Source organism: Engraulis encrasicolus, chromosome 1 (assembly GCF_034702125.1).
Source record: "Engraulis encrasicolus isolate BLACKSEA-1 chromosome 1, IST_EnEncr_1.0, whole genome shotgun sequence".
In the NCBI taxonomy this organism is placed as follows: domain Eukaryota; kingdom Metazoa; phylum Chordata; class Actinopteri; order Clupeiformes; family Engraulidae; genus Engraulis; species Engraulis encrasicolus.
The window spans coordinates 58,085,567-58,094,124 of record NC_085857.1 but is presented as its reverse complement, the minus strand read 5'-3'; the positions used below and the strand labels follow the sequence as shown (position 1 = coordinate 58,094,124).

The following is an 8,558-nucleotide window of genomic DNA, read 5'->3' as shown; positions in this document are numbered from 1 at the left end:
AACAACACCTTTTCCTCGTTTTTTTGAAAGTGAGTATAAATCTGAGCTTGACTTCAATGATTTAATTTGTGGAAATTTTTTAGATAGTTTAGATTTGCCCAAGGTTTCGCAAGTAGACCAAATTGACCTGGAGGCCCCGTTACAAATAGAGGAGTTGCTTAATGCCCTAAATGCCTAAACAAAGGCAAATCACCTGGATTAGACGGCCTCCACCAGAGCTATTTTTAGAGCTCTGGGACATGGTAGGTCCCCTTATGCTCAATTCTTTTAATTTCGCTATTCAGAGTGGGACTTTTCACAGAGACCAAAAAACAGCGCTAATCACTCTTCTTTTAAAGAAAGGGAAAGATCCCCTCAATTGCTGTAGCTATAGGCCTATATCCCTCCTTACAACTGACCTAAAAAATATATGCCAAGGCTCTTGCTCTGCGTGTAGTAAAAGTCATCAAGTCACTGGTAAATGCAGACCAAACAGGATTCATCCAAGGACGGTTTGCATCTGACAACATGAGGAGGCTCTTGCATGTCATAGATGCAGCAGATAGTAAGCAAACTCCATGTGCAGTCTTTTCACTCGATGCAGAAATGGCATTTGATAATTTACAATGGGATTTCATGTGGGCAGTTTTGAAACGTTTCGGGTTTGGGCACACATTTATTGAAATGATTAAGACATTATACCACTCTCCTCTCACAAGTGTCATTACAGGGGACCGCATCTCCCCAGCATTTGAAATAGAACGTGGAACAAGACAAGGATGCCCACTTTCTCCTCTTTTATTCGGTTTATCACTGGAACCTTTAGCACAAGCCATTCGGCAATCTACAGCTTCTCCTATGGTAATTGGTGGTCATAACCATATTATATCTCTGCATGCTGATGACATCATTTTGTTCTTGGACAACTTTGATACCTCCATTCCCCCTATAATGAAAATATTTGATCATTTTAGTTCCCTCTCAGGTTATAAAATAAATTGGTCAAAATCCTCCCTTATGCCTCTGAATAGCAAACCTATAAAGGCCACGTTACCAGCATGTATTCAAGTTAAAAGCTCCTTTACTTACCTAGGCATCACAGTTCATAATAGTATACATAAAATCAATAAGGACAACTACATCACTATGCTACACAAAATAAGATCAGACATGCAAAGATGGAAGAATTTAAAATCTCTTCAAGGCAGAATAAGCAGTGTTAAAATGAATGTTTTGCCACATCTCAATTTTCTTTTCTTTATGTTGCCACTCCCTCCACCTCCAAATTATTTCAAAGACATACACTCTATGGTATCCAAATTTATTTGGAATGAAAAGAAGCCTAGGATCTGACTGACAACACTACAGCGCCCCAAACAACTGGGTGGTCTAGCAGTTCCTAATTTTGAACTTTATTATTGGTCTTTTCAACTCAAGGCACTCAGCACATGGGTTAATTCAGACGCCTCTATGGCATGGAAACAGATTGAATCTTCTAAGGTTGTACCACATAGACTACAGGATATTTTATTTGCCAATATAAGTACCAAAACACTCAAGAAATTTGAACCGATCATTGCTAACTCTGTCCAGGTGTGGAGAAAAGCAGAGCAATGGATGGGAGGTCCATTCAAATATTGCAAAAACACACCTCTATGGCATAATGCAAAGCTATTGTCTGGTAACAAACCATTTTTTCAACCTTCATGGTCATCACATGGTATTAATATCTTTGGTGACATTTATAATGCTCAAGGTCTTCGCTCTTTGCAAGATTTAAGGACACAATTTTCACTCACAGCTTCTGCTTACTTTTAAAATTAATTAATTGAACACAGTTCGAGGGCTCTATCAGTAGAATCTATATGGAATAGGGAACTGGGGGAATTAGATCTTTGTGTAGACTGGGACTCGGTTTGGTCTAATTTAAGTTTGACTTCTAAGAACCTTGCACATCAACTGATCCACTTCAAAACCATTCACAGAGCATACATTACACCTTATAGAAGGTTTCAGATGAAACTGCAGGCTTCATATGACTGTCATATTTGCAATTGTTCCTCACCTGGAACATTCTTACATATGTTTTGGAGTTGTCCCATCATATCCGATTTCTGGTCTCATGTAAATTCTGTATTATCCCAGTTGCTTGATATTTCCTATTTTCCTAACCCTGCTCTTTGTCTCCTTAATGATACGTCTGATATTCCTCTTAAACTTGTTCAATGTAAAATGCTTTTCGCTGGCTTTACGTCTGCAAAGAAAACAATGACAAAACACTGGTTCACTCCTGATGTTTGTATGAAGTCCTTTTGGATACACAGCCTTACTAAAATTGTCAATATGGAACTGACAACTGCACGTCTAAACAAAGCTCGACCTGCTACTGTGGAATCCTGGAAACAGTTTTCATTAAAGTTAATTTCTTGGATGAGATGTTAGGTCATATTACCATGCCTTATCCATCATTCTGCCATGTAAAACTCCAGTTTTATATTTTCTTTCTTTTCTAGTGTTTCACTATTGTTGTATGATGATCCTCAATATGTCTGTAACCCCACACCACACCCCACACCCCCTTTCCCCCTGTTGAAAATCAATAAAATATTGATCACAAAAAACATTTCAATAGCTATAATTCTTGGAATGCTAGAGCGAGACTTCAGACAATATATATTTCATGATGTCATGAACCTATGATTTTAATGACAAAATATGTCTTATATACACTGAATCATGGTAAGTCGAAGGGAATTCAAAATGTAGGCCTATGGAATAACTATGGTAATTATTCCCTCTGCATCTTTAATTCTGAGTGACTCAGCCTCTCTGTGATGGTCCATACCTGGACACTTATTTTGTCCATCAGTGCGATTCATTTTGAAATCTTGCTCTTTGTTGTTTTAACATTGAAAATGGACTGGGTGGTGGTAGCTCAGGTGGTCGAGGAGCCGTTCAGCAACCCAAAGGTTGCCGGTTCGAGCCCTGCTCGGCCTGACTCCATCGTTGTGTCCTTGAGCAAGATACTTAACCCCAGGTTGCTCCTGGTGGCAGGATGGTACCCTGCGTGGCAGCCACAGCCACAGGTGTGTGAATGTGGGTGTTAATGTGAGTGTGAATGGGTGAATGTGAGGCATACAATGTAAAGCGCTTTGAGTGCTCGAAGGAGTGGAAAGGCACTATATAAATGCAGTCCATTTCCATTTAACTTATTTGGATGTTTATAACATTTCATTGATCCCCGTCCCAACTTACGTATTTATTAACTTTATCAAATTAGAAATGAGTACATATGTCCCCCAAAACGATATTTTTTTCTCGGTTTTAACACTTAATATGTAGTCTTTTCACTATTCTCCATCTGATGAATGAATTGAATGTTTTGAAAATGATAGCATTTTTATTTTATTCACAGTTTACCAAACGTCCCAACTTCACCCGAGTTGGGGTTTGTATATCATGCCTTGCATATTTGGTAATAATATATCTTGTTGAGGACTTTCTGTTTGCTGCAATGTTATTTGAAACAGATGCGACTTTGCCATATGTACGACGTCATTTTGTGACGTAATTTTTCTTTAAAAAAAAAAAATCCATTAACATCAGACAACCTTTTGAACATTTAAGTGGTCTGAAGCACATACTCGCAAAAAAATGACCTGTTTACCTAAATTGAATGGGAAATACATTATGGTGACATTTTGGCAAATAAAATCAGATAATGACGTCACAGTGACGTCAAAGTACCCATTGATGACACCAAAAGGATGTTATTCATAGATCTGCATATACCTGTAGATCAAATTGGAAATTTATGGAATGGCTATAGGCCTATGTGAAGGCCCATATTAAAAGTTTCATGCAAAGAGTCCCTTCTCTTTGCTACCCCCAGTTTGGGAACCACTGTTATAACCAATGACATCTAAAAAATGTAAATGAAAAGTTTTACCGGGCCCAGGGCCCTCATTAAATTAGCCTATAATATTAGGTTTGGGGGTCCTTTAAGATGACTTTGTCTTTGGCCTGGCCAAAGCTGTCAGTGGCCCTGTCCGATTCTTCTTGTGTGTGTGTGTGTGTGTGTGTGTGTGTGTGTGTGTGTGTGTGTGTGTGTGTGTGTGTGTGTCATAACAGAGCCGTATATTAATATACGGTTCTGCATAACACAGTAGTTTGGCGCCCTCTTGTGACACGTTTGTGCATTATTGGTGCATACAGTATTTTAAAACAATACAGTACAGCGTTGTTACATTATTATTACAGTATTGTTGTTATAGTTGTTGTTAATTGTGTCTTCCCAAAATCTAGCCTTACCATCCCAGTAAGAGTAGTAGGCCTAGGCCTACTCAGCAGGCTATTGAATTGATTTGAAAGAGTATAAAGAGAGCACACCTTCAAATTAAAAGCCTCCGAGCGTTTCGAAATAATTACCGTATAGTGCAGGTTCAGTTGTAAGTTTAGGAACATTTCATATAGATTTTTCCATTCAGCATTTTTTTTACTTCTAGGACCCCCCCGAACACAAATCCACCTGTTTCCAATTTTTTCATTAATATTTAGTGGCAAATCCAAGATGGCTGCCATTGTGTACAGAACATTCGCCATTAATGCTGTTTTAAGGATTGGATTTCTTCAGTTAATCTTTTTTTTTATTTCCAGGACAACATTTCATAGAAAACCCCTTGTTTCCAATGTTTTGCTTGTTTTTTAGTGGGAAAATCAAGATGGCTGACATCATTGGCATATTTACTATTTTTTCAGTCTATTCAGCCATTGTTGACTTTTATTGGTAATATTTGTCACATGACTGAAGTCAGCCATCACATGAACTAAATCCATTACAAAATCCAAGATGGTCGACATTTCATATTAACATAATGCTTTCAGGTCTATAAAGCCATTCATTTGTGAATTTAAGCACATGAGATTTTGTGCAGGTCCAAATTATTGTTCAACCAAAAATTACTATGAATCAATTAATGGACAGTACCTGTTATGCAGTGGTACCTGTACAGTAGCATTGTATATGCACTGGTTTGGCTGCCTATGTCAAGGACAAGGCCTACAAAGTTGCTTCAGGGTCGGCTTCAGCTTATCTGAAGGCTATGAAACCAAATGTTCTGCCTGGGATGCTGCATTCCTCCAATTCCAACAATCTTGCCATGCTCTCAGACTGCTCACAGAACTAGGCTCTTTGGCATGACAGTCAGTGTACACCCATGACCCTATGGCCAAACTATCATACCTTTGTAAGACCTTTGGCGTCATGAAGTATTGGTGGCACAAGTGTGAATGTAAATTGTGTCTGCCTCCAGAAATGTTGGGCCCCACAAGAGATTTGATTTTTGGGCCCCCATAAGAGCCCCTGTCAGTGCTGTCAGTGCTTGGCGCCCATGTCTGCCTCAATGATGCTACAGAGTATTCTCTCTATATTAATGTGTGGAATGAGGTAGGCCTATTGCCCACTCTTCTGGATAGTTCTATGCAATTAATTAATAGGATTTTTTTGTACTTCCTGATCAGTCTATAGAGTTTAGTTGGAGGCAACTGGCCTTTTTTTTGCAACTGGCAAATTGCAAGCCAATCTTTGCGCTCAACATTTAAGGTGTGTCACCCCAAACTTCAGATGTTCTACCTCTGAGACTGAGGCATCGTGAGGATGGGCAGAGGGCTCCACTCCTGTCATAAATCACACCGGCTCCACCTGCTACTATGCTATTGAGATCAGGGGTCAGTTCAGATATAGATGAGATCTAGGTTATTTGCTAGTTCTAGGGTTTTTTGACACCATATTGAATTTTGGCAAAATATGAGATAAATGTTGATAACATTTCATGTAATGACAGTTATGTGCCTATCAAAATATTACCAATAGGCGTACAATACTGCAGAATGGCTTTATAGACCGTAGCCCCTTAATGCACGCTTTGCCTCCTGTGGCATGCTGTAATAGTCATTGAAAGTTAACTACCATAATACCACAATACTATGACATGACGTAATGCACTACGACGTGGTCATTGCCATTCTGGTAACAGCAAATTTATAACGCCATGTCTTAATGGGTTAAAACACCAGCATGTCCTTATTTTGCTATAATGTCAGCCATCTTGGATTTTGCTTCTGAAAGTTAAAGGGAAAATAAAAACAAGTTGTTTTGTATTCAGAGGGGGTCCTGCAAATAAATAGGATAAGACACATTACCTGGTCATAAAAAGAGCCATTCAATGCCTTTTCTGATGTCATGTTGCATTTTTACAACAGATTGAATAATTTTTTAATGAAGTTCATGTAATGGCTGACTGAACAGTCCTTCATCCATCGTGAATATTACAAATACAAGAAAAAAACAATGACTTTAGAGACCTTAAAACACCAAATACATAATTTATGCTATATGTCATGTCAGCCATCTTAGATTTTGGAACTAAAACTTAAGGGGCGGGGGTGGAAACAGGTTGTTTTTTGTTCAGGGGGTGTAAGAAATATAAAAAACACCAATTCCAAAAATGTATATGACATGTTTCTTTCAATTACATTCAGTTGTGTTAGAATATGACCATATATCCGCCATCTTGGATTTTGGGCGTTTCCACTTCAGAAAAAAATTGGAAACAGGTGGATCCGAAGACTATGGGGTCTGTAGTTGATAAAAAACACAATTTGGAAAAATCTATATGAAATGTTCCTAAACCTTATTTTTGGGACAATTGAACCTGCACTAGTATGTCGCTCTCTGAAAAAAATAAGCGACATTCGAAACGCTCGTATACTTTTAATTTGAAGGTCTGCTCTTACCACTTTTGCCCTCTACTTCCTTCCTCTCCCTGTGCTTGACAGACAGGCAGAGAGGTCGATGCTTTGTTTTGGATTGTTTTTGTTTCGGAATACCCTCTGCTTTTCTGAAACAGTCGCCCACAGGATTTTTGCAGAATATTACAGAGCTATAACTCCAGTTTATAGATAAGAGCATGTCTATCGTCATCCTACCCAGTGATCGGAGTCTTATTCGTTGGAATAAATGGCTAGCAGTACACGGTGTTCTGACTGTTAGCACGAATTAAACAAATGATTCTAGCGGTGTTTTGTTTTAAATCCTGCCAAACTTCGATCACACCACATCCAAGCTTTTTTTGTTATTGGGACCACCGTCTACGTGGGCGTTGACAGTTTCCCATATTTGGAAATCTGTACAAAACGAGCTGTCTGCTAGTCAGCGGGGACATCCACATACCATAGGTAAGAATACTGGTGTTGAGTCCAGCCCATAACTTTCAGTCCTGCAGACGTTGGCGTGTGTGTGTGTTAATTAAAACGTTATTGCACAGCACGGTATAACGTTGTTATAGGTGTTGTATCCGACCTAAACCGAGAGTCAATCGTTCACATCCCTAAACACTGCCTAAACCCATGTTAGCATTCAACATGAATCCGAAACGTCTTTTGTTTTGTGTTCGATACTGTAACAAGGACGTGTATTCGTCACAGTGTGTGTGTGTGTGTGTGTGTGTGTGTGTGTGTGTGTGTGTGTGTGTGTGTGTGTGTGTGTGTGTGTGTGTGTGTGTGTGTGTGTGTGTGTGTTTGCGTGTGCTTGCGTGCGTGTGCTTGGAGGTGGGGGTGGGTGGCATGGTTTCTTCCCAGCACTTTATGATAGACCCAGCCCCCACCCACTTTACGATCATGGATCATATATCTCTGGTGCTGTGTTAACCTGACTATTTTTTATTGTATTCTGTTGTAGGCTATATTGTAGCCTATTGGTCCAACAGCCTATTGGTCCCACAGCTTAAGCTTAATTCCTGCTGAGTTCCCAAGGTTTTAAGACATTTCTCAAATATAGGCCCTATGTTCCACAACTTCATGTTCCGACATTTCCAAATAAACAAAGAGAATCTCCACATATGGATTAATTTTGAATGGGGTTGTATCTGTCTAGTGTTTTTTTTTCTGATCTTGTAACTATTAGATGCACTTGAAATGACACAGAACAAGTTTATGCAAAGGCAAATAAATCTAGACATGTACATTAAGTTACTCATACGTCTGTGTGCCTGTGGGACCAGTGGGAAGGAACATAGACACACTCCTGTGTGTGTGAGTGTGTGAACGTATGGAGGTGGGGATGGAGATGACAGTGTTTCAACTAACACTGACCATCAAGTCTAATCTGATTGGTTTCGACTGTTATTTTTTTCTGACAACAGAGGTGTTTGTATGCACACTTAAATCCTACGTAAATTGATTTGATAAACACCATGTTAACACTCAAATAGGTGTAAGTTAGTCGTGGTTAGGGAGGTGGGCTGTATATTAGAGAGGATATTAGAGGGTTGTAGGTTTAATCCCCACCTTTACCAATCCCCTCCTCTCTCCATGGCTGAAGTGAGTGTCCTTGTGTCCTTGAGAAAGGCACCTATCCCCTCACTACTACAGGGACTGTAACCAATACCCTGTAATATCTGTGATTCGCTTTGGATAAAACCACAGCTAAGCGTAAGTTTTAATGTTATGTAAAATAAAAAAAAACCACTTTAAATATAAGCGGCTTACATATCAAATTACTTAAGTTAGGTGGTTTAGAA

General features: G+C 39.2%; 1 protein-coding gene across 3 annotated transcripts in view; it reads left to right on the top strand.

The window, feature by feature from the left end:
- Positions 1 to 6,782: 6,782 nt before the first annotated feature.
- The window catches only part of LOC134455910 (mitotic spindle assembly checkpoint protein MAD1-like), a 52,372-nt gene continuing 50,596 nt past the window's right edge, over positions 6,783 to 8,558 (top strand). For 2 of the 3 annotated variants that reach the window (XM_063207276.1, XM_063207267.1), the window contains exon 1: positions 6,785 to 7,215. The gene's annotated coding sequence lies outside the window, so the exon portion shown is untranslated. Of the gene's footprint in view, positions 7,216 to 8,558 lie in introns of all 3 variants that reach the window. The other variant, XM_063207277.1, reaches the window with a different exon arrangement.